A 27,330-nucleotide genomic window follows, 5' to 3' on the forward strand; every position below is an offset into this window, starting at 1 on the left:
AAAGAGAAAAGGTGAGTTCAAGGAACAAGAAAGAAGAGGAAGAAAACAGGAGAGTAGGTGTTACGACCCCATGATGTTTAGGGGTATGTTTGGGATGTAACAATGTGAAATGATTATAAAGTTAGATTTCTGGTGTGTATGTAGCAATCAACGACACGAACAACAAATAGTGTTCAAAACCTGTCTCTATTATCATACACATGGTGGTGACAAAAGGTGATAATATTTACTATATCTACAGAAACAAGATAAAAGACACAAAGGGAAACCGAGACATGAGCGGTGCCAAAACAAAGAAGTAAACAAAACAAAACTGCGCTAGCTTGAACATAACCCTCTAACCTGAACTACAAAGGAAAGTAATAAAACAAATCTTCAGCATCGATGATGCCCTAACTAACCTGTACTTCCTGTCCAAACAAAAGGTACAGAAGGTGGCACGCGCTCCTACCCTAGTGTGTCTAATACAGAAAAGTTTACCTATGTGTTGCACAATATGTCATGTAAAGTACTCAACTGTCCAGTTTTCCCCAAAATAAACAAACAGTCATATCCATAAAGTGAAGAAACACAAGCATCCAGATGCAGAACGAGTGACCAGCAAGTCACATACACAAAGTGACCCCCAAGTCACGTACACAAAGTGACAAAGTGACCCCCAAGTCACGTACACAAAGTGACCCCCAAGTCACGTACACAAAGTGACCCTCAAGTCACGTACACAAAGTGACCCTCAAGTCACGTACACAAAGTGACCCTCAAGTCACGTACACAAAGTGACCCTCAAGTCACGTACACAAAGTGACCCTCAAGTCACGTACACAAAGTGACCCCCAAGTCACGTACACAAAGTGACCCCCAAGTCACGTACACAAAGTGACAAAGTGACCCCCAAGTCACGTACACAAAGTGACAAAGTGACCCCCAAGTCACGTACACAAAGTGACAAAGTGACCCCCAAGTCACGTACACAAAGTGACCCCCAAGTCACGTACACAAAGTGACCCCCAAGTCACGTACACAAAGTGACCCCCAAGTCACGTACACAAAGTGACCCCCAAGTCACGTACACAAAGTGACCCCCAAGTCACGTACACAAAGTGACCCCCAAGTCACGTACACAAAGTGACCCCCCAAGTCACTTACACAAAGTGACCCCCCAAGTCACGTACACAAAGAGACCCCCCAAGTCACGTACACAAAGAGACCCTCCAAGTCACGTACACAAAGTGACCCTCCAAGTCACGTACACAAAGTGACCCTCCAAGTCACGTACACAAAGAGACCCTCCAAGTCACGTACACAAAGTGACCCTCAAGTCACGTACACAAAGTGACCCTCAAGTCACGTACACAAAGTGACCCTCCAAGTCACGTACACAAAGTGACCCTCCAAGTCACGTACACAAAGTGACCCTCCAAGTCACGTACACAAAGAGACCCTCCAAGTCACGTACACAAAGTGACCCCCAAGTCACGTACACAAAGTGACCCCCAAGTCACGTACACAAAGTGACCCCCCAAGTCACGTACACAAAGTGACCCCCCAAGTCACGTACACAAAGTGACCCCCCAAGTCACATACACAAAGTGACCCCCCAAGTCACGTACACAAAGTGACCCCCCAAGTCACGTACACAAAGTGACCCCCCAAGTCACGTACACAAAGTGACCCCCCAAGTCACGTACACAAAGAGACCCTCCAAGTCACGTACACAAAGTGACCCTCAAGTCACGTACACAAAGTGACCCTCAAGTCACGTACACAAAGTGACCCTCCAAGTCACGTACACAAAGTGACCCTCCAAGTCACGTACACAAAGTGACCCTCCAAGTCACGTACACAAAGAGACCCTCCAAGTCACGTACACAAAGTGACCCCCAAGTCACGTACACAAAGTGACCCCCAAGTCACGTACACAAAGTGACCCCCCAAGTCACGTACACAAAGTGACCCCCCAAGTCACGTACACAAAGTGACCCCCCAAGTCACGTACACAAAGTGACCCCCCAAGTCACGTACACAAAGTGACCCCCCAAGTCACGTACACAAAGTGACCCCCCAAGTCACGTACACAAAGTGACCCTCCAAGTCACGTACACAAAGAGACCCTCCAAGTCACGTACACAAAGTGACCCTCCAAGTCACGTACACAAAGTGACCCTCAAGTCACGTACACAAAGTGACCCTCCAAGTCACGTACACAAAGTGACCCTCCAAGTCACGTACACAAAGAGACCCTCCAAGTCACGTACACAAAGAGACCCTCCAAGTCACGTACACAAAGTGACCCCCAAGTCACGTACACAAAGTGACCCCCAAGTCACGTACACAAAGTGACCCCCAAGTCACGTACACAAAGTGACCCCCAAGTCACGTACACAAAGTGACCCCCAAGTCACGTACACAAAGTGACCCCCAAGTCACGTACACAAAGTGACCCCCCAAGTCACGTACACAAAGTGACCCCTCAAGTCACGTACACAAAGTGACCCTCAAGTCACGTACACAAAGTGACCCTCCAAGTCACGTACACAAAGTGACCCTCCAAGTCACGTACACAAAGAGACCCTCCAAGTCACGTACACAAAGTGACCCTCAAGTCACGTACACAAAGTGACCCTCCAAGTCACGTACACAAAGTGACCCTCCAAGTCACGTACACAAAGTGACCCTCCAAGTCACGTACACAAAGTGACCCCCAAGTCACGTACACAAAGTGACCCCCAAGTCACGTACACAAAGTGACCCCCAAGTCACGTACACAAAGTGACCCCCAAGTCACGTACACAAAGTGACCCCCAAGTCACGTACACAAAGTGACCCCCAAGTCACGTACACAAAGTGACCCCCAAGTCACGTACACAAAGTGACCCCCCAAGTCACGTACACAAAGTGACCCTCAAGTCACGTACACAAAGTGACCCTCCAAGTCACGTACACAAAGAGACCCTCCAAGTCACGTACACAAAGTGACCCTCAAGTCACGTACACAAAGTGACCCTCCAAGTCACGTACACAAAGTGACCCTCCAAGTCACGTACACAAAGTGACCCTCCAAGTCACGTACACAAAGAGACCCTCCAAGTCACGTACACAAAGTGACCCCCAAGTCACGTACACAAAGTGACCCCCAAGTCACGTACACAAAGTGACCCCCCAAGTCACGTACACAAAGTGACCCCCCAAGTCACGTACACAAAGTGACCCCCCAAGTCACGTACACAAAGTGACCCCCCAAGTCACGTACACAAAGTGACCCCCCAAGTCACGTACACAAAGTGACCCCCCAAGTCACGTACACAAAGTGACCCCCCAAGTCACGTACACAAAGTGACCCCCCAAGTCACGTACACAAAGTGACCCCACAAGTCACGTACACAAAGTGACCCCACAAGTCACGTACACAAAGTGACCCCACAAGTCACGTACACAAAGTGACCCCCCCAAGTCACGTACACAAAGTGACCCCCAAGTCACGTACACAAAGTGACCCCCCCGTCACGGACACAAAGTGACCCCCCAAGTCACGTACACAAAGTGACCCCCCAAGTCACGTACACAAAGTGACCCCCCAAGTCACGTACACAAAGTGACCCCCAAGTCATGTACACAAAGTGACCCCCAAGTCACGTACACACAGTGACCCCCAAGTCACGTACACAGTGACCCCCAAGTCACGTACACAAAGTGACCCCCAAGTCACGTACACAAAGTGACCCCCAAGTCACGTACACAAAATAACTAACAAATTGGGATACATGAACAGTCTGACATACTAAAACCGAATGAACAACAATAGAGCCCTCTAACAAATTAGCACACATCATCTTTCTCCTTCTGTTTCTGTCTCTGTTTCTGATTCTAATCCTGATTCTGATTCTGGTTGATTGGTGGATCGACGGGTGATGTCACACAGGATAATGAAGATTGAAAATAATGAGAAAAGAACAAGAAACAAAAAAGGAAGAGAAAGAGAAAGAGAAGGAGAAAGAGAAGAGTGCTTGTCTCCAGGTGCTGCTTCAGCCCTTTGGTACGTCAGGAACAGAGGGACTTCAGCTGGCGCCCTTCAGACGGTGCTTTTGTCCTGAGGGAGATCCTGAGCAGAACTTTAATTAAGTGTGAGCGAGCGTGTGAAGAGCGGAGAGCTGGAGGTCCAGGACGTTCTCAGCGCAGGCTTCTCGCCGAGGTTAAAAGCCACATTAAATTCCCCACCAGCTGCTCGGGACAGCACAAAAGCAGCACCCTGCAGGAGGCCGCGTTCGTCTGGGCTGCAGGACGGAAAGGGCTGCAGGAGCTTCGTTACAGTACACACGAGTCCGCACACAAAGAGCGGCTATTAAACCTAACGCCGTTCCCTCAGGAACGGGCGGAGACACACAGGAGGAAGAACAGATCGTCTTACGGCACGTTAGCGAGAGGCTCTGAAATGATTGTGTTAGAGCTGAAAACAAATGAGAACCAAAAAGCAATTTATTGACATCCTCACCATCATCATCATCATCATTTTCCTTTCAGCTTGCAGTTTGAGTTATTCCTTTCTTTTTGTTTCTTGTGTACTCTGTAAAAGCACTTTAGTGTTGAAAGCTGCTGTGTAAATAAAGTTAAAACTCTTATTATTATGGTTAAGGGGCAGTCTGACGCTTATTATTAAAAGGAAGCTAACTTTAAAGAGCGCTCGAAAAACACATGCAGATGTTCAATTAAGCACCGGAGCCCACAGTCTTGGCTCTTGTTTGCACTCAGGCCCACATTGTTTGCAGAGCAACAACCGTTGCCAGTAGCAACACAGTCCACTCCCGTTTCCAGGAGCCTGTTGCTAAGCGACCGGCAGAATACTTCCCAAACCAAACAATGCTGTCCCCGGAGCGAGCCGTCTATCTCACATTAACCAGAAACTTACAACAATAAATACGTAACCTATTCATTTCGGCCTTTTTTGGGTGGGGGGGAGGAGAGATGGGGGTGAGGAGGGAGGGGGGGATAACTGGGGTGTTGTGGGGTGAGGGGAAAACGGTTCGGCTCCGATTATTTCAGGAACTTGGTGCCTGCTGTGATATGGAGCCTTCAGACCGAAACTGAAAAGTAAAAGTAATCAGGGACGTCGGAGAGAAAAGGAAAAGAAAGGGGGAAGACGTGTGGGGGTGGGGGAGGGAAGACGAAGCTAGCTTTACACCTCTGTGTTCAAAAAACAACAACTACTTCACAAGATGACTTTTCCAGCTGCTGAGCGTGTGATGATAATGGTAACTGCGTAACGTACGGACGTCCAGCACGCTCAGGAAATATCCGTTTACGTCGAAGCCGTTTAGCGGTCGCTCTCTCCGTGGTGTGTAAACAGCTGAGAGAGAGAGAGAGAGAGAGAGAGAGAGAGAGAGAGAGAGAGAGAGAGAGAGAGAGAGAGAGAGAGCTGTGATATAAAGCACCGAGAGTCTGTCAGGGCTGAAAGGGGTCATGTTATAATAGGAATATGTTTGTTTTATATTCACACAGAAGGGATTCCTCAGCGAGGGGAATTTTTCAGGGGTCTCTCGCTGCAAAACATGGAAACTGTGGATATGCTGCTCGAAGACAAGAAAGGACTGTGTGCGTCTGTAGAAAAGGTATCCCAGAGGAAAGGAAAGACTTCCTGAGTGACAAGTATTGAGAGTGTGTGTGTGTGTGTGTGTGTGTGTGTGTGTGTGTGTCTCATATTCGTGTGTGTTACACACGAATATGAAAGCAAATAAAAATTTCATTGAGGTTCGTTCACTTATAACTAATAAGTATAGAGACATGCAGACAGTGAGAGAAGAGGTCAAATAGAGGAATAGGAGAAAAGCCATGAAAGAAGACAAGAGAAAGAGAAGACGGAGGACGAGGAGGATTCACGGGACATGAGACAAGAACGGAGCAAGACACAAAAAGAAAAGAAGAGAACAGACTTGAGGACAGATATAGAGATGAGAACAGAATCAGAGGCAAGAAAAGAAGTAGAGGAAGAGAAAGAGATGAGACAAGAAGAGTCCATCGAATCCATCCTCTGCACATCAGTGACTGTTTGGTTCAGCTCAGCCACCCAACCCGACCTCAGGAGACTACAGAGGGTAGTCCGGACTGCTGAGCGAATCATTGGCACAACACTCCCCACTCTCCAAGACCTGTACTTCTCCAGAGTGAGCAAAAAAAGCAAAGAAAATCACTCTGGACGCCTCACATCCAGCACACTTACTCTTCGAACTGTTGCCATCTGGCCGAAGCTACAGAGCCCTGAGCACCAAAACGACCAGATATAGGAACAGTTTCTTCCCTCATGTGATCCATCTGATGAACACCTAACATACACAGAACAAACCCTATTCTTACATTGTCTACAAGTACGCTTTTATATTTTATTTTGCACACTTATATTTCAATTTGCACATACAACTGTCTATTATTTATGTGTCCATGTCTTACCATTGCCTATATGTTTACACTGTGGAGCTCCTGTACTAGAAAAAATTCCTCGTATGTGAAAACATACTTGGCAATAAAGACCTTTCTGATTCTGATTTTGAAAGAAGGGATAAAAAGAGAATGGAAAAAAAAAACATAAAATGAAAAGAGGAGAAATAAACAAAGAACAGAGAAAAAGAAAAAAAAAAAAAAAGGAAAAGAAGAAAAGAGAAGAAAATCTGCAAACTCAGGCTGATCATCTCCTCATCCTCCCTCCTCACTCCATCCGTCACCACGGCAGCCCGCTGTCGCCATGGAGACCGTTTGTTCACACTTACAACTCTCCGCTTCGCCAGAGCCCCTTACGCACACACACGCACACACACACACGAAAAGGAAAAGTGTTTTAAAGTACTTTGAAGCACAGCTGTGAGGGAGGAAGCCCGCGTCCTTCACATAAACTCTTCCATGTGGGTGTTTTAGCAGGCACGTGGTCCTCTCTCCGTCCGCTCCCTTCTCCCCTCCCCGATTTCTGTGACGACCGTAAGGATCATCTCCAGCCTTTTGCTGTCAGGTCGCCGTGTTGCCCATAGCGATGGAACAACAGAGCATCATAAGGGAAAGGAAACCGGAGGCATCGGCGAGCTCAGATACTAGTTAAAGGTTTCCACTCTCTTAAAAACACACATCCGGTCGTGTACAATAAAAAAGAGTGCGACCTGATTGTGAATGCTACGGTTACTGTGAAACTTCACACGTGATATTAAGGTCTAAAATCAACAGATCAAATTCCTGCCTTTGGCTGTTTTTCCTGATGTCATTTAGATTTATGGCACACAATGTCATTTTTTCGTTCAACTGGACAATCAGGGTTTAAGGGCCTCGCTCAGGGGCCCAGCAGTGGTAGTTTGGTGGACTTGGAAATGACTCACAACCTTCTGATCGTCACTCCAACACTTTAATCACAAGGCTACCTCATCTCCATCCCCATCTCCCCAGACGCCTAAATAACGGACGAGCTGCGATGCTTTTCTCTGCACCACGGATGTACTGAGTAGTTATTTGACTTACTGTCCATTAAAGGAAGCCCCAAACGAACACCAACAACGTCACAGTGGAAATGACAGAAATCACCTGCTTTTCTACAAGCTCTTGATCCGTTTCATTGAAAACAGAAAAAAAAAGAGTTTATCTTTATTATTATTATTATTATTATTATTATACAGTGGTCGGTTGAGCTCGACTGCTGATTCACAAACAAACATAGTAGCGACCTGTTGCTAGCAACTTCAGAGCATTTTCCCAGCCTTCCTTTTACCGATTGAATCGTCTCAGAATTTAGAGCAGCAAAAAGAGAAACACGGGTCAGATGACACTTGGGTGGCGAGACCTGAATCACACTGAGCTAAAAGTAAACTGTGTTCGCTGCAAGAAAGTTCTCGTTCGTGAAAGGGTTACGGAAATGACCTGGTCTTTTTTATGCTGCTTTCTCTGATAGATCCAGCTCCACCGCGACGTTCCATCCTCGGACACGGATTAACGTGGAGCCGGCCAAAAATCTTAAAGCCACAGGCATGCGCGTCATCTTTCACTCGTGTTGACAAACACTAAAGGTTCAAAAACATCGAAGAAAAAAAAAATGCAGCAAATTGTAGGGGATTCAAGACATAATAAAATAAAAATAAAAGCAGGCCAACATCTGATCCATGAGGAGTAACGAACAACAGGCAGTGGAAAACTCACTTTCTTGCCACTTGGCCGCTCTCGCGCCTCGCCAGACCACGTCTGCTACGACTATTTTGTTTACTCGGATACGATGTCGAAATGCTACCTGTTCTTACATAACGCTCATGGACACACAGGTGTGCCGAATTTCAGCAGGTGTGGTCGCCGTTTGTGAAATGCACGAATGCGATTCCTGAGCTCTTAACACACAGATCCTCTCGATGCTAATTATTTGTTTATGTTCAGGAAAGCAAACACACGCGTGTGCTGCTAAATCGTGCATGAGACGTACCTGCGTACAGGTTTCACCACGACGGACTTTTCTCAGCTCAAACGGATTTAGCCGGGATTACAGAAGTCATTAATCTTCAGCCCATGAGATTGGGGGGAAAATACAAACAAACCTACGTGTTTGGATTCCTCCTCGTTCTGCGTAACGCTTGTTAAGGTGCGTTCTCCACCAATCTCTGGGTTCTTTAAAGAACCGGCCGTGCGACACATATTTTAGCGTTTTTTGTCTGTAAATAAGTTTGCAATATATATGAACTTTTTTCTGTCACACAATATTAGGGGCTATTTTTTGTAGAACCAGGATAAAACTCCAGCTTATTCCCAGTTCATTCCCAGTTTGCAAGTTGACAAATCCTGGAAGAGTTGCCCAGTGAATGCCTTCTATCAATCTAATAGATCCACATGATCCATTGTTTGAAACGAGGAACACTCGGATTAGCCTAATTTTGCTATTTCAGTCCCAACCGGAGTCCAAAATCCCGTAAAAACTCAATCTACCTGAATGCTGGCAGACCCACAAACCCAAAACAAACCCAAGTATGACTCGCTGTTAAAGTCTGAGAACAATGAACTGTTTCACATTCACGTTTCTGCTTAACGTACGGACAAAGGCACGACACGTTTATTTACAGCTGATACCATGGTAACGGTGCGGATCGGCCTGGAGAGAGCGAAAAGAATCCCGAATCGGATTCCTCGTGCTCAAACGCTCGTACATGTGCTCTCCACAGGAGCGACTGCAGTGACAACACGATCTGGAATATTCACAGTTTGGTCCATTACATCTGCTAAACAAATACATGTTACCGCAAAAATAATGGCACCCTACGTAGTGCACTCTATGACCGATTGGCAAACTTCTACGGAGTTTAGCTAAGCTGGCTTTTCCATTTTTGTGTCTTATTTTTATTGCGGTGAACAAACATTTCATCATGAATTTTAGCCGAAGAAAAATAAAATATTAGTGATGTAATGCATAGATAGATTCGTTCGTATTAGATAGCCGTGCCTTATGCAATGCGACACGTTTAGTTCGAAGGATTGAAGATGCAGCATCAAGAAAAATACACCAAGGTGTGAACACCAGGGAAATCTTTAAAATGACCCAAACGCTCTGCCTGGTACAATCGCTTTGTTTAAAAACACTCCACTGTTTGTTAAATAGAGGATGAATAAACAAATAATCTCTGAGAAACATAATACATGGACGATGTGTGTGTGCGTGTGCGTGTGTGTTTGTGTGTATATATATATATATATATATATATATAAATAAAGATGTCTCTTATCGATGGTTTAATAGACCGGCTTTATATCTATTTTTCTCATGATCGTCAACCTGTGCTTCACGAGACTGTTTGACGGACTTGGGAGTTTTTTTAATAAACAAATCCGATCAAACGGCATGGTGTGAGTTTCACTCCCGCTGTGCTGCCAGCTTTGGCCGGCGTTTAAGCCTCTGTGTGTCTGTTTGACAATGGCGTAATAACAATTGGTGTAGCGCAGTCGTGTCTCGGGGTTCAAATCAACAAGCACTTCCCCGTCTATTCAGATGCTGGATGCGGCCTGAATGGGCATTCACAGGCGTAAAAAAAGACGTCTCTGCAAACACACGGCCCTCGAGGGATGAGGATAAATGGACAGGATGTTGGTATGGGCGGAGGAAAGCGCTCTGCATTAGTCTGGGGGCTTTATGCAGGAACTGAAGTGAACTAGTGACCTGGGGCCTACGGTGTAATGAGGTTACTCTATTCCGCACGTCGCCCGGACGCGTAAATGACACCCGGGTCTTTGGAGAGTTCGAGCGGAATGCAAAAGAAGGAATTTTCCTGCGGCAGTGGTTAATTTTACCTAAGGGGAACTTGAACTCCCTGAACGTGAGAATCTTAAGCTGGAGTGTAAATGAGATATGATTAAGTAAGTGGTTATATCGGAAAGAGGATGCGGTCTGACGGCGACGTCGACATGATTCATCTATTTAAATGGCTAATGGAAGTAAATTTCCACCCAGCAACATGTAAAATGATAAAAGCACTATGCTGGTGTCTATGCTGTCCATCAAAAGGTGTCTATGCTGTCCATCTAAAGATTGAGAAGGAGATAGAGGGCGAGTGAGAGAGAGAGAGAGAGAGAGAGAGAGAGAAAGAGGTCTATTGTCATGCAAATTTAAAGCATGCTGTTAGTGGCAGGGAATTTAATTAGTCTTCGTGTAGCTGTGATACAAACCAGGTGGAATGTAAAGAACGTACTGATGAGGGGAGGCAGCACCGAGGGTGAGAATGTGTGTGAAAAACATTTTCATATCCTGGCATGTTGTTACCTGTTGCTGACGTGTGTTTAAAGCCTGTCCTGAGAGAGAGAGAGAGAGAGAGAGAGAGAGAGAGAGAGACAGAGAGAGAGAGAGAGATGAATCACGGCTAGCTCCTACTCACAAGGCCACAAGTGAGGATTGATTCATATCAGCCCACAAAGCTACAGGTGTTTAACGTAAAGAGTGACTGAAACTATAAATCGACACACACACACACACACACCCAAACACACACACACACACTCTGTTTGTTTGAGGTGAGACTGTAGAAACGGCTGCTCTCAGCTCAAACACCTCGCCTGCCTGATCACACTCACGCTTCCAGCATCACCACGCTGAAGTGTCTGTTTTTATTCCTCACACGATCGTTGTAAAATACATCATTTTAAGTTAAGAACGATGTTGGAATCTGGACTGTGATTAGTCGGGGTGTGGACTTAACCCTAACCCTAGGTGACGGTTTCTGTGAGGCGTTTATGTTAACATGTAAGATGTAGCTGAAACTTGGTCGGTGCTTGTTCCACAACATTGAATGTAGCTACAAAGGGATTAAAAGATGGGGAAAAAAAATTCTACGGTATGCAGGTAAAAAATTAACGAATCAATAATAATAGTAATAGTAATATTTGAACCAGGTGAAAGGAGTCGATTGCGAAAGGAGTCGATTCACAAAGCTTTGTTTACACAAAAACACTAAAAAAAAATGATTCATAAGTGAAATAACTGTTTTAAGTGTTTCGATGAGTGCAACAGCATTTGTTTATTTATTTGTTTGTTTTTCATATTTGTTTACATGAATTCAGCATTAAATGCAGTGAAGTCTCCCTCCGAGCGATTCGGTCCATAAACCAGTAAATATCGTGTGAAAAACGTGGCATTGCATTAGATTTGAAAAATGTAATCACTACAGAATTATCTAGTCATGACCAGTTACTGATCTAAGCCTAGTTAAGAGATCTGATACTAATAATAGTTGACGGAGTTCTATGTTAAATGTCGATATGCGCTTGAACTCGCCGCAGCAAATAAAATTGACTTGACTCAACAACAGGGAAATATTTCAGCAGACGACGAGGTGCCAGTTGAGGACGATCAACGTTACAGACCGGGCTAAATAGAGCCGTAGTGAGCGCGCATAACATGGGTAAAGATGCCATATCGGGCCGCCCGTCACCCGCTCACACACACACACACACACACACACACACACACCTAGGGGAACTCGGTGCAGCTGTCAGTTTGAGATCTGAGCTCCGTTTCAAAACTCGCCACGGTGTCGCGTTACGGTCGACGCCGACGCCGTGATGAAAGTCGATGCTGTTTTTCACTCAGATGATTGATTTACATCAAAAATTGAACAAAATATATTTTTTTTGCACGATGCCTTAAATACATCCTGCTACACTGGAAAAAAAATAAAAATAAATAAATAATGAACAGCCCTTTAATTCGATAGTAGATGTGGTGGAGCTAGTAGGTGAGGTGGCGGAGTGATTACGGCTTCGAGAGAAGATCGTGTGCCAATCAGTCACGTTGCATAAGACCCTCGTGGGCCTGACGTTCAGTTGTATCCTGCTTCAGCTAAAACTATAAATACTTACATACTACATGCTATACTGTCATCTCAGAGGGGAAAAAGCACAGACACAAACAGTAGTAAAATATCACGGTCGCAAATGTTCACCGATGACATTTTGTTGCACGACGTAAACTAACCGACTTGTTCTACGTCATCATATTACTTTGGGTCGTACCGTTGTTCTTCACTTTGGGCTTTTTAAATCAATTAACCAGGAGCGGGCAGCACATGGAGCTTCCATGGGGCTAGATGTGTAAACGTCTAATTCGTCCACGTTAGTCGAAACGAAATGACAAACCGAGAACGTTTGCTTGCTTATGTTTGTATTCGTGAGCAGGTAAGAGGTCGAGAATAAACGGAGGAGGTTACACCCTTGCCGTCTCCGTGTTATCTGTCCGCGTTCTGCCCGAATGAGCCGGCAACTTTTGTTCCAAATTCTTCGGCAGGGAGTTTTATTCGGTGGACGACGATAATAAACTCGACTGAGCAGAACGACTTATAAAAAGGCCAGGGTGGATTAAAGGAGCTGAAAAGCACAGGCTCGGGATTACAGAAATAAAGAGTTAAATCCGGCATCTACACAACAATTCCTCATCCTCAACATTTTTCCACACACCTTTGGCCTCTGACCTGCCTGTACATGTCATGGTTCCGTGTGCCTGTCAGGTGAAAAAAGAAAAAAAAAAAACAGCTTTGAAAGCTTAAGGCCAAAGGCCCGAGGGCAGCCCCTGTCTTTCCGTTACTCAGCCTGTATTTGTGTATCGAGTTGCCATGTAAACACAGCAGCTGTTCTGCTTCGGCTGGCGTGCAGTTTTCATTCCCGTTCCTTTATTTTCTTTCGCGCAGGGCGTGTGGGATGGAATTAACAAGGCTGATTCAGACTCCGCGGCCTAATTCAGAAACTTTGTCAAAACAAGAGCGAGCAAATGATTTCGAGCTTGCTCGAGTCTTTACTTTAAATCCCGGTATAATCAGCAAGCTGAAATTATGCGATGTTATTCTGACTTATTTTCAGATTGATTAAAAAGAAAATTATTTGAAGACTCGAGGGAAGGAATTACAAACTAGGGAGTGATGAGTTGTGGCCTGGAGAGCGTCCAAAACGTCAAGCCGAGCTTTAATTTGCAATCATTCAGACCACGATATATAACCCGACTTCATCGTGGTTACAGATATCAAGACCTTTATCCTAGAATGAAAATATGTCTGCGGTCCCAGTGGGTGTGGCCTGGTCCAGGATGACCCCGCCTACACACGGCACACGGGCTCACTGACTTATCTGATTAGGATGAAAAGGATGTAAATATTATGTTGTAGCTTTCACACTCACGCAGTTAAACGTTTAAGTAATAGTAATAAACACCAGTGAGTCTGCTGCAACACTGATTATTTTCCTATAGGAGATGTTTAATGATGTTTCGTTAACATGCGAGGAGATTCTCGTTCCTCTCTCTGACTGGACGTAACTTTGGCCAGAATGCAAGTGTCTGACCCCGTCAATAATTAATAGTCATTCCATGAATCATTCAATCCTCGACAGGAATGGCCGATTCCGCCTGGAAATACACCTGTGACAACATATGTCATCACTGAGATGTTGCCTCGCACGTCATCGGAGACTCGTTTAGAGTCAGGAGGAGGTTTTCTGCTCCAGCGATCCAGAATTCACACACACACGCCTGGAAGAAACTTGTCCTCGTCAGCTCCCCCGACCCTCGTCGGCCCGCTTTGACAGCCGGAGCCTCTCGTTAATGAGCGGATCAGAGCTGTCCTAAAGTGATTAGTTGCCCAGAGGAGAGCCTGGACGAGAGTGGGCCACAGTGTCTTGTCAACCTGACTCACTCTCTCTCTCTCTCTCTCTCTCTCTCTCTCTCTCTCAGCACAGCAATTACCCTCATTATCAGTGCAGCTTTCAGAGGCACGGCTGCTCGCTGATAAAGAGGGATCAATAGCGAGGCGGAGGCGACACCTGGCCCGTGAGCCATTGTCATGAGAGGCGCTCATTAAGGCGCTTTCCACCGCTCAGGTGTAACACGAGCGACAAAAATGACAGGGCTCAAACCGTTGTCACGGCCACTGGCGCCCGACGAGCTCCCTGTGAGCCTGTCAGATGTGAGCATGGAGCATAATGCGCAATTTAATCTACGCTGACATTGCCGGTTGGAGTCAGCAATGATTACTGTCACTGAAATGGCGGTGCAACCATTCTTATAATAAACTCACAATAAGTCCTCACTCCACACGTCGCTGATGTTTTTTTTTTTAAATCGCGTGAACTCTTTATTGTGGTTTATAGTATGCGCATGATCTCAAAACTGACAATTTTTTTAAAAGGATCGCAATCGACAATCTGTTAAACATCGAACTGATATCTTTGGCCAAAAGAACTAACTTAGCTAGCTAAAAATCAAAAAATAGCTACTGTTACGAAAACCCAAGCGCATAAAATACAGAAACATAAACAGAACTAAGTAGCATGTTCTTTTCCACCCATGGCTGATTATTACTAAAGTGGCGTGTTTAGTTTGGTACACAGAGAGCAGTAGTTTTAGACTTTCAGAAAAGGGAGGTGTTGTAAATCGTCAGTTAAAACGCTTTTCTTTTGGTTTTTAACCATATATATCTGACACAGTACATAATGAATTGCAGTGACGTTTCTCCAGGACTGTGATGCTTCATAAAACAACACAGATCTAAGGACTTAAAGTAAGTTGTCCTAGCCACGTAAAGTGCATCGTGTGCAGGATCTAATCCGAATCTCTCAGGACTGACAGAAAGCCCATAACCGATCACGTATTAAGTGTTTAAAAGGAGCGTTCTGTAGCTTATAGCTGATCTGAATACTGTGATATATTCTGTATTCGTATTTAATACTCATACTGTCCATGTTGTCTCACATCGTCTGTGTTTGTCTTGTATAGTCCAAGCCAAATGTATAGTATAGTGTTATTTATGTCTGTATTTTTGAGAGTCACCAACAACTGGAACCCAATTCCTTGTGTGTGTCAACATCAACACACTTGGCCAATAAACCTGATTCTGATTCTGATCTGATTCTGATTCCGATTCTCTCCATATGTATCTCTGCAGCCCTGATTCTGACGCATGCTAACTGGTAGTGAGTTAGTCACTCGCTCTAATGACATCACTTTTCTGTGATGTCCAAATTAATAGGAAATATTTAAGAAAAATATTTTTGGTTTAGCCGGTTCCAATGAACACAAGCGTACATGTCAAGCCATGCGGGAAAATGTCAGCGAGCAGTGAACAAAAAGAAAAAAAAAAGGTGGATTGTCCACCTGTACCACACACATTGCAGGACTAACTAATAAGCACAAACCATGTAAAAGCAATTCCTCCACAAGGTTTAGTTCGATTCAACAGAAATCCCAGGCCAGAACAAAGCAGGCTTAGTAATTGTGACAAGACAAAGGTGATGCTCATGATCGGGATTTGATCAATACACCCCTGGGTTAAGATGTGCATCAGATGCCTTCATGCAACGCCTTAATTAAATACTGTAGCTTCAGTCAAAACAAAAAAATATGTTCAGAAACATTCGGATGATTTACCTTGTGCTAAAAAAAAAACCCACCAACAACCAACAATGGTGTAGTTTAATGTTTAGTGTTTCACTGCTTCTGTTTCTCAGATCACTCTGGCTTTAAACTACCTGCCTGCTGTGTCTGACTGTGCTGGGAAACACTGAATATTTTTCTTTTATAGCCTGAAAATTCGAGCCAGAATCTAGTAGTAAACTGTAGTACAGTATGATTATCCACACACACACACCCCAATAAACCATACGATTAAACACACGAGCGCCACAGCAGTAAGTCCTGTATGGAGTCGATCTGATAACTGAACCCACTGTGATCTTGCACTCAGGAGCAGATCAGTGCATCACAAAAGCTTCTGAAATATGACCCCAAAACAAAAAAAGTACATTAACATGTAGTTAATGCATTACAGCTGTTTTGCGTTTCATCAGAAACCTGTTTTAAGGAATCAGCAAAACAAATGAATTCAAGACTTGACTGCAAAGACAACCAGAAAGACGTCAGAGCATCACGTATATCATTCAGCTCGAGCTTAAAAATACGGACAAAATCTTTCAGTCTAATTAATTATTAAGGAGGTTTTTTTTGTGCTTTCCAGATCACACTGGCTTTAAAACAACCTGTTGCTTCTGACGAGCTGGGAAACACTTCAGCCTTTTTTTTTCTTTTCCCTCTCCCTCTAAAAAAAATCTCTCTGTACAGAGTTATATTTAAACCACGACACGTTTTTTTTTTTATCATGCATTTATAAATACATTAACACAATACTGCATCGATATCAGCACGATATAACAACGATGCTCTGTTTCGGATCGATACACCACTAAAGCAAGACGGTCCATCAGAAACCAAGGTCCATTCTCAGGAGATCGAACACGATCCGAACCTCTTCGGGTTTAAATCCAACCCGATTTAAACTTCTGATGACATTAAAACAGGGTCTCTGATGAAAACACAAACCCGAGATGATCAGACTGACCTTCGGGAAACCGGCACCAAATCTACAACCTGTTGAATCGTGTCGAGCTTGGAAACACTTCATCTCAGGTCTGTTTCCATTCACTCCGGATTAGAGCAGACCGACTGACATAAAAACATATAATAAAAATAAATAATCCAGGATCTAATCCGAATCTCTCAGGATTGACAGAAAGCCCATAACCGATCACGTATTAAGTGTTTAAAAGGAGCGTTCTGTAGCTTATAGCTGATCTGAATACTGTGAACGCACGCATTCGCTCAGAAAAACAAGTTAACGTGGCAAAAACAACAACAAAAAAAACACAGCACACGATTTTATTATACCTTATAAACGTAATCCTGTGGTCGTGGGAGTGCGCGAGCGCTGCTTGTGATTGTGAGGTGAACGGATCACCGGAAAAGTTGAAGCTAGCTGCTCGGCTAACAATAGCCGGCTAGCGAGGAAACAGCGAGATAAAGTTCACCAACGTTACGGGAAACAACAAGGCAAGTTTGGGAACACAATTCCACACGTTTCGAGGGGAGAAAGTGCGCATAAAACGCGCTGTATTTGAGTAACAAAGTTCCAACAGAACGCCTCAGACAAACCGAGCTAGCCGACATGCTAACGAGTTCGAAATTCTTAACGCGTTCTTCCTCAAGCTGAGAAAATAGAACACAAAAACACACCTTGTGTTTCGCAGCTTTCTGGTTGTTTCCTTGTCTTTTCCTCTCTTTCTCTCTCTCACACACACTCTCTCACACACACACACACATACACACTTTGTCTCTCGGCTCCAGTTTCCGCTGCTGCTGCTGCTGCTGTTGCTCTACGCTGTTGGTAAGAAACGGTCTCCACGACTACAGTCGCTATGGTGCGCGAGCGCGGGGGTCTCAAGGCAACTGTTGCTAGCCTCCGTTCCCGCCTACGTCAGAGCCTTTAGTACTGAAAAAGAAGGGTGGAGTGGGGGCGTGTCCTAACGCGTAGACTCCGCCCGTTCTGTTTTACTGTATTCCTGCAACCCCCCCCCCCCCCCCCTATTTAGATCAAAGTTCCCGCTACGGCGCGCGCGCTTACGTGCCGCCGTTATTGACAGTTTTTGACAGTTATTGTACAAAAGTTCAAAAGTAAACTATTTATCGTACCTGATGCACAATACTGTTATTTGCACTACCGTGTACTCTCACACTTTATGTACATCACCAGCGGCGTCACTAGGCCACTAGGACGTCACTTTAGCCCCCCTAAACTTCTGCCCAGCCCCCCTAAAAATTTATTTGATTAATTATTTTTTGATCGCTTCGGTCCCCTTTAAAAACGCATTTGAAGCGGCGACAAGCTGCGTCATGTTTCGGCTCCTCCCCTGAACCGAGTCTGCGCGGATTCAGCGCGTTTTTCAATCCGCAGGGACGCCGAGCAGAGCGAACATCAGAGAGTACAAGGTGTGTGTGTGCTTTTATTGATGGATCGCTATGATTATGACATCTGCATCGGTGCAGTTCTTGTAATTGCAGTTTACTGACCGATACACAGTTCGGTTTCTCATCCAATGCGTCTTCGCTGCGTTCAACTTCAGCCCTTATCACAGTGTGATAGTTGTTTTTTCTTCCAAACAAAAATGAAGCGATTAACACCCATGAAAACACACTTTAGAAAACGACCATGATTTATTTTAATTGACCTTTTAAAATGTAAAACATATTGTTGTGTATTTCGGCATTACAAATATGCAGCCATGCACAGAAATGATTAAAGACACACATCATTATATTGTCTGAAAGCACTAAATGGCACAGAGAAAGAAACATCATGTGGAGTTATTTTGTTTTGTATTATTAAACATAATTTTAATTATATATAATGTATATATATATATGAATCATTAGTGTATCATGATACATATATTAGAGTAAGAGTAAAGGGATTTGTGATGTTTGTACAGTGAAATACAGGGAATACAATGGAACAGTGGATTGCAATAAGTTATAAGAAAATTCTAGAATCGCCCCTGGTCCAAGCCAAATGTATAGTACAGTGTTATTTATGTCTGTATTTTTGAGAGTCACCAACAACTGGAACCCAATTCCTTGTGTGTGTCAACATCAACACACTTGGCCAATAAACCTGATTCTGATCTGATCTGATTCTGAGGTTAAATATCTGACTACTTCTATGTACACCTTTGGCTAGTAAAGTAATTCTGATTCGGATTACGTTCTCTTATAAATTAATTATATATCTTGTATATCTTATATAACGCGTAGACTCCGCCCGTTCTGTTTTACTGTATTCCTGCAACCCGCCCTTACTTAGATCAAAGTTCCCGCTACGGCGCGCGCGCTTACGTGCCGCCGTTATTGACAGTTTTAGCGCGCGCGCGGGGATTAGTGGAGTTGTTTACGTTACACGAGGACACGAGTGACACGTTATAGCTCATAGACACACCAAGAGGAATTGCATTTAGGTATTTAAGATGATGTCAAAAATGTAATATTCAAACTTCAAACTTTCCCCCAATTCCTGAACTGTACAGATAGATAGATAGATAGATAGATAGATAGATAGATAGATAGATAGATAGACAGACATATAGGCAGATAGATAGATAGACAGATAGACAGACATAGACAGACATATAGACAGACAGATAGATAGATAGATAGACAGATAGACAGACATATAGACAGATAGATAGACAGACATATAGGCAGATAGATAGATAGACAGATAGACAGACATAGACAGATAGATAGATAGATAGATAGATAGATAGATAGACAGACAGACAGACATAGACAGATAGATAGATAGACAGACATATAGACAGACAGATAGATAGATAGACAGATAGACAGACATATAGACAGACATATAGGCAGATAGATAGATAGATAGATAGATAGATAGATAGATAGACAGACATAGACAGATAGATAGATAGATAGATAGATAGATAGATAGATAGACAGACAGATAGATAGATAGACAGACATATAGACATAGACAGACATATAGACATAGACAGACAGACATATAGATAGACAGACAGACAGACAGACAGACAGACAGATAAATAGATAGATAGATAGATAGATAGATAGATAGATAGATAGATAGATAGATAGACCTTTATTGTCATTGCATAGTACAGGTACACAGCAACAAAATGCACTGTGGCATCTACCAGAAGTGTAAAGAGAAACAATTGTGCAAATAGACAAGTGCAGATAAATACGTAAACATATGTATATATAGTTATATACAGTACATAGATATAGAAATATATGCAAACATATGTACAGTATGTTACATATATAGTTATATACAGTATATAGATATATATGTAAACATATGTACAGTGAATAAATATAAAGGCTACAAAATACACATAAATCACATAGTGCAGATGTATGTAAAGCACAATATGTGTAGAGGATGAGGAGTATAAAAAAATACAATATGTGATATGTACATTGTATGTAGAATTGTACAGAAGTTATATACAGTATTTTTACAGTGTTCTGACGGTGTAGTGTAGAGTTCAGTAGTGTGATGGTAGATGGAAAAAAGCTGTTCCTGAACCATTATATACATAATGTTTTGTCTTGTTATTGTAAAACAAGAAAGTACCGAGCCGTTCACTTACAAAACACTTTTGTTTGTTTTTGTTCCTTTTGATAAATTGCTAAACTGTGGCAATAAAAATAATCTCAAAACACAATAGAAGAATGTGATCACTTTTGTTTGTTGTCTTTGTACACTAATTTTTGACTACCATAATGTTGTTAAACATTTTTAAGGTGAAATAAGATAAGATTGATAAAGACGATGCCCTGCGATGGGTTGGCACTCCGTCCAGGGTGTATCCTGCCTCGATGCCCAATGACGCCTGAGATAGGCACAGGCTCCCTGTGACCCGAGGTAGTTCGGATAAGCGGTAGAAGATGAATGAATGAATGAATGAATGATAAAGACGATACAAAATAAACTTGAAAAATATTGTGTGTGTGTGTGTGTAGACAGAGAGCAGTAGATTTAGACTTTCAGAAAAGGGAGGTGTTGTAAATCGTCAGTTAAAACGCTTTTCTTTTGGTTTTTAACCATATATATCTGACACAGTACATAATGAATTGCAGCAACGTTTCTCCAGGACTGTGATGTGATCGTGTGCAAACAGTGCAGACTAGAGACAGTACAGATCGACAATACAGAACAGATACACAAAATAGTATACATTCTGTCATGTCATGTGAAAAGATTGTGTCCTGATATATAGGTCAAGTTATAAATCTCTTCCCAAGAAGCCATTCACTAAAAATGAGTAGATCTGGTCCTGCCCTCAGCAGACAGTATGATTGTGGTATCTGTATTTACTTACTGTGGTTCTGTATGTGGATTTTGTTCTTGTATTTATTGTGCAGCATTTTGTCTGCTTTGTTGGCAGAAGTTTGTTTACCAAAACTGTCCAGACACAAGAACAGTTTCTTTCCAGACAATCACCGTGATTAACAACTCACTACAATTACTATATATTCCCCACTTCATAGCTATAAGTACTGCATTTATCAGAACTGTCAGTCATCACATCATCAGTACATGTTACACAAACTACTGCTGATGAATATTGTACAAAAGTTCTAAAGTAAACTATTTATCGTACCTGATGCACAATACTGTTATTTGCACTACCGTGTACTCTCACACTTTATGTACATCACTGATCTGTCATATATTCTGTATTCATATTTAATACTCATACTGTCTATGTTGTCTCACATCGTCTGTATTTGTCTTGTATAGTCCAAGCTAAATGTATAGTATAGTGTTATTTATGTCTGTATTTTTGAGAGTCACCAACAACTGGAACCCAATTCCTTGTGTGTGTCAACATCAACACACTTGGCCAATAAACCTGATTCTGATTCTGAGGTTAAATATCTGACTACTTCTGTGTACACCTTTGGCTAGTAAAGTAATTCGGATTCGGATTACGTTCTCTTATAAATTAATTATATATCTTGTATATCTTATATATCAGATATTTCATTAATAAACCTCACCCCCCCCCCCCCCAAAAAAAAAAAAACATTAAACCCCCTAGTATTTTTACAATATTGATGCAATTATTAAACCTAACCACTAGAGGGCAGAATGTCTTTATAAATATATTTCCCTTTCTCTGTAAATTTGTGTAGACCCACGTGTATTGTGTCCCACATGCTCTATACATTTCATACTTTCTTGTCTTTTACTTGTGAGTTTTTTTTTTAAATATATGATTGCATGCATATTTTTAATAAAGCAAACCATGAACAGTGAGATCAGATAACCTTGATTCCTCATGTGGAACAATTTCTCCTAAAGTTAATCCTTTATACAGCTTTATAAACACTGTTTATTAAATTCTTAACGCGTTCTTCCTCAAGCTGAGAAAATAGAACACAAAAACACACCTTGTGTTTCGCAGCTTTCTGGTTGTTTCCTTGTCTTTTCCTCTCTTTCTCTCTCTCTCACACACACACACACACACAGCTTTCTGGTTGTTTGCTGGTCTTTTCCTCTCTTTCTCTCTCTCTCACACACACACACACACACACACACACACACACACATACACACTTTGTCTCTCGGCTCCAGTTTCCGCTGCTGCTGCTGTTGCTCTACGCTGTTGGTAAGAAACGGTCTCCACGACTACAGTCGCTATGGTGCGCGAGCGCGGGGGTCTCAAGGCAACTGTTGCTAGCCTCCGTTCCCGCCTACGTCAGAGCCTTAAGTACTGAAAAAGAAGAAGGGTGGAGTGGGGGCGTGTCCTAACGCGTAGACTCCGCCCGTTCTGTTTTACTGTATCCCCCCCTTAATTAGATCAAAGTTCCCGCTACGTTGCGGTTATTAGTAGAGTTGTTTACGTTACACGAGGACACGAGTGACACGTTATAGCTCATAAACACGCCAAGAGGAATTGCATTTAGGTATTCAAGCTGATGTCAAAAATGTAATATTCAAACTTCAAACTTTCCCCCAATTCCTGAACTGTACATATAGATAGATAGATAGATAGATAGATAGATAGATAGATAGATAGATAGACCTTTATTGTCATGGCATCTACCAGAAGTGTAAAAAGAAACAATTGTGCAAATAGACAAGTGCAGATAAATACGTAAACATATGTATATATATAGTTGTAAACATATGTACAGTATGTTACATATATAGTTATATACAGTATATAGATATAGAAATATATGCAAACATATGTACAGTATGTTACATATATAGTTATATACAGTATATAGATATATATGTAAACATGTACAGTGAAAAAATATAAAGGCTACAAAATACACATAAATCACATAGTGCAGATGTATGTAAAGCACAATATGTGTAGAGGATGAGGAGTATAAAAAAATACAATATGTGATATGTACATTGTATGTAGAATTGTACAGAAGTTATTATATACAGTATTTTTACAGTGTTCTGACGGTGTAGTGTAGAGTTCAGTAGTGTGATGGTGGATGGAAAAAAAGCTGTCCCTGAACCTGCTGGTTCTGGTGCGTAAGTTCCTGTATGTCCTTCTTGATGGAAGGAGGTTAAACAGTTTGTGAATATTATTTATACAATCCAACTATTCTGATATGGCTTTTTATATACATAATGTTTTGTCTTGTTATTGTAAAACAAGAAAGTACCGAGCCGTTCACTTACAAAACACTTTTGTTTGTTTTTGTTCCTTTTGATAAATTGCTAAACTGTGGCAATAAAAATAATCTCAAAACACAATAGAAGAATGTGTTCACTTTTGTTTGTTGTCTTTGCACACTAATCTTTGACTACCATAATGTTGTTAAACATTTTTAAGGTGATACAAAATAAACTTGAAAAATATTGTGTGCGTGTGTGTGTGTGTGTGTGTGTGTGTGTGTGTAGACAGAGAGCAGTAGTTTTAGACTTTCAGAAAAGGGAGGTGTTGTAAATCGTCAGTTAAAACGCTTTTCTTTTGGTTTTTAACCATATATATCTGACACAGTACATAATGAATTGCAGTGACGTTTCTCCAGGACTGTGATGCTTCATAAAACAACACAGATCTATTGACTTAAAGTAAGTTGTCCTAGCCACGTAAAGTGCATCGTGTGCAAACAGTGCAGACTAGAGACAGTACAGATCGACAATACAGCATTACAGTCCAAAAATGGACCAGCTCCCTCTTACCTCAAAGCCCTCATCACTCCTCACACTGCACCCCACACTCTCCGATCTACCAGCACTGCTCGACTGGTTCCACCATCTCTCAGGGTAAGAGGCAAGCATACTACAAGACTCTTCTCTGTTCTGGCACGAAGGTGGTGGAATGAACTTCCCCTAGAGGTCCGGACAGCTGAGTCACTGGCTATTTTCAAGCGGCGGTTGAAGACCTACTTATTCAGGAAACACTTCAACTAGCACTTCTTTCCTTATCTTTTGCATTTAAAACCTTTGACACTTTTTTTCATTGTAACTTTGAAAAATGTTGGTATCTTGAAAAACTCATGGTATCTTAAGTATGTAACTTAGTGAGCCAGCATTAATGTATCCAATGTTAGAGATTTATGCACTTATGTACGTCGCTCTGGATAAGGGCGTCTGCCAAATGCTGTAAATGTAAATGTAAATACAGAACAGATACACAAAATAGTATACATTCTGTCATGTCATGTGAAAAGATTGTGTCCTGATATATAGGTCAAGTTATAAATCTCTTCCCAAGAAGCCATTCATTTTTTTACAATATTGATGCAATTATTAAATCTAACCACTAGAGGGCAGAATGTCTTTATAAATATATTTCCCTTTCTCTGTAAATTTGTGTAGACCCACGTGTATTGTGTCCCACATGCTCTATACATTGCATACTTTCTTGTCTTTTACTTGTGAGTTTTTTTTTTTTAAATATATGATTGCATGCATATTTTTAATAAAGCAAACCATGAACAGTGAGGGGAGGCACGGTGGCTTAGTGGTTAGCATGTTCGCCTCACACCTCCAGGGTTGGGGGTTCGATTCCCACCTCCACCTTGTGTGTGTGGAGTTTGCATGTTCTCCCCGTGCCTCGGGGGTTTCCTCCGGGTACTATGGTTTCCTCCCCCGGTCCAAAAACATGCATGGTAGGTTAATTGGCATATCTGGAAAATTGTCCGTAGTGTGTGATTGTGTGAGTGAATGAGAGTGCGTGTGTGTGTGTGTGCCCTGCGATGGGTTGGCACTCCGTCCAGGGTGTATCCTGCCTTGATGCCCGATGACGCCTGAGATAGGCACAGGCTCCCCGTGACCCGAGGTAGTTCGGATAAGCGGTAGAAAATGAATGAATGAATGAATGAACAGTGAGATCAGATAACCTTGATTCCTCATGTGGAACAATTTCTCCTAAAGTTAATCCTTTATACAGCTTTATAAACACTGATGTCTCATAGCTCCAGGGTCTGATCTTAAGTCCTGGTTTCTGTCTGTTTGGAGTTTTGTATATTCTATCTGTCTCCACCTGGGTTTCCATCAGGTTCTCTGGTTTCCTCCCAGCTGGAATTCACCACCATCCTGACCCGGATAAAGGTTCACTTTATTTCTTTGAACACAGATAAAGTTAATCCAGGTTTCTTGTTGCTAGGACAATATGGTCCTTTTATTGTTTGTACATTTAATATGTTTTTTCACCTGTAAAGTGGATTGTCTCTCAAATGAAACACAAACAAAAATCATTGTTAACATGTCATAATTCGAATAGCCCTATGTGACCCTAATTACAACCGTCACCTCCGATAAAGCACAGCAATCTACCAAAGGTTCACTTCTACACCTCCATTAAGTCTACACTCACCTCCTCCATCACTATTTGGTACTCTGCTACCACTGGCAAAGACAAGAGAAGAACACAGAGTGTCATTCAGAGTGTCATATATATACAGTTCTGTGCAAATGTCTTAGGCAGGTGTGAAAAAATGCTGTAAACAAAGAATGCTTTCAAGAATGGAAGTGTTAAACATTTATTTTCATAAATGAACAAAACACAGTGAATGAACAAAAGAGAAATCTAAATCAAATCAATATTTGGTGTGACCTCCCTTTGCCTTCAAAACAGCAGCAATTCTTCTAGCTACACTCGCACACAGTTTTGAAGGAACTCGGCTGGTAGGTTGTTCCAAACATCTTGGAGAACTAACTGCAGATCTTCTGTGGTTGTCGGCTTTCTGTCTCTTCATGTAATCCCAGACACGCTCGATGATGTTGAGATCAGGGCTCTGTGGGGGTCGTGCCATCACTTCATGTTGGTTTGAAGGCAAAAAAAATATATACCAAATATTGATTTGATTTCGATTTTTGTTTTGTTTGCTCACTTTGCATTTTGTAAATTGACAGAAATAAACACTCATTATTTATATTTCTGAAAGCTTTCTTTGTTTACAGCATTTTTTCACACCTGCCTAAAACTTTTGCACAGTACTTGTATACGTATACGTATACGTATATATATATATATATATATATATATATATATATATATATATATATATATATATATATAAACTGTTTTCAAATAAAAACAACTCACTTTTATTGGATTTCAACAACAAAAAAGTTGTTTAGTGTGAATAAAATTGAGTTGTTTTGAGAATTGAGAAATTTTTGTTGGAAAACAGATGTTATATACATATATATATCATATATAATATTTTCTTCCTAATTATCACTATTATCCTTATAATTATAACACCAGACGAGTTTAACAGGATCCACTGCAACTGACAGGGGACACACACACTGCAGCCTCTTACACACACTATAGATACTACAGACTCTCTCTCTCACACACACACACTGACAGAGACACAGACACTACAGACAGACACACACAGACACTACAGACAGACAGACACACACTACAGACAGAGACACAGACAGACACTACAGACAGACACACACAGAGACACTACAGATAGAGACACACACGCACACTACAGACAGACACACACACAGACACTACAGACAGATATATATATATATATATATATATATATATATATATATATATATATATATATATATATATATATATAAACTGTTTTCAAATAAAAACAGTGCAAAACTCCATCTGTTTTCAAATAAAAACAACTCACTTTTCAAACAAAACAATTGAGTTGTTTTTGTTTGAAAACAGATGTTATATACATTTATCTCTATATATTCTTCTAATTATCACTATTATCACTACACACCAACACACCAAGACAGGTTCCTGTACACATGACACTGAACTCCTAGATTAAATCCACCCTTTAACTCAAACCTGAGTGTTAACCTAACCTCAAACCTAACACTAATTCTATTTCTAATTCTAACTCAAATTCTGCGTCTATGCGTCTCTGCGTCTCCTAGCAACCGTCAGCCAGCCAGCGACTGATCTTCATTACAACTCGGACCTCGAGGTGACGCGTCGTGTTTGTGTCCA

General features: G+C 42.0%; 1 protein-coding gene across 5 annotated transcripts in view; it reads right to left on the reverse strand.

The window, feature by feature from the left end:
- The window catches only part of rfx2 (regulatory factor X, 2 (influences HLA class II expression)), a 46,790-nt gene extending 24,422 nt beyond the window's left edge, over positions 1 to 22,368 (reverse strand). Inside the window, exons 1-2 of one of the 5 annotated variants that reach the window (XM_060880721.1) lie at positions 17,534 to 17,784; positions 10,754 to 10,782 (exon numbers count right to left, since the gene is read on the reverse strand). The gene's annotated coding sequence lies outside the window, so the exon portion shown is untranslated. Of the gene's footprint in view, positions 1 to 10,753; positions 10,783 to 17,533; positions 17,785 to 22,297 lie in introns of those variants that run through there. The other 4 variants (XM_060880725.1, XM_060880722.1, XM_060880720.1 and 1 more) reach the window with 4 other exon arrangements.
- Positions 22,369 to 27,330: the final 4,962 nt, after the last annotated feature.

This window comes from Tachysurus vachellii, chromosome 11 (assembly GCF_030014155.1).
Source record: "Tachysurus vachellii isolate PV-2020 chromosome 11, HZAU_Pvac_v1, whole genome shotgun sequence".
Classification (NCBI taxonomy): domain Eukaryota; kingdom Metazoa; phylum Chordata; class Actinopteri; order Siluriformes; family Bagridae; genus Tachysurus; species Tachysurus vachellii.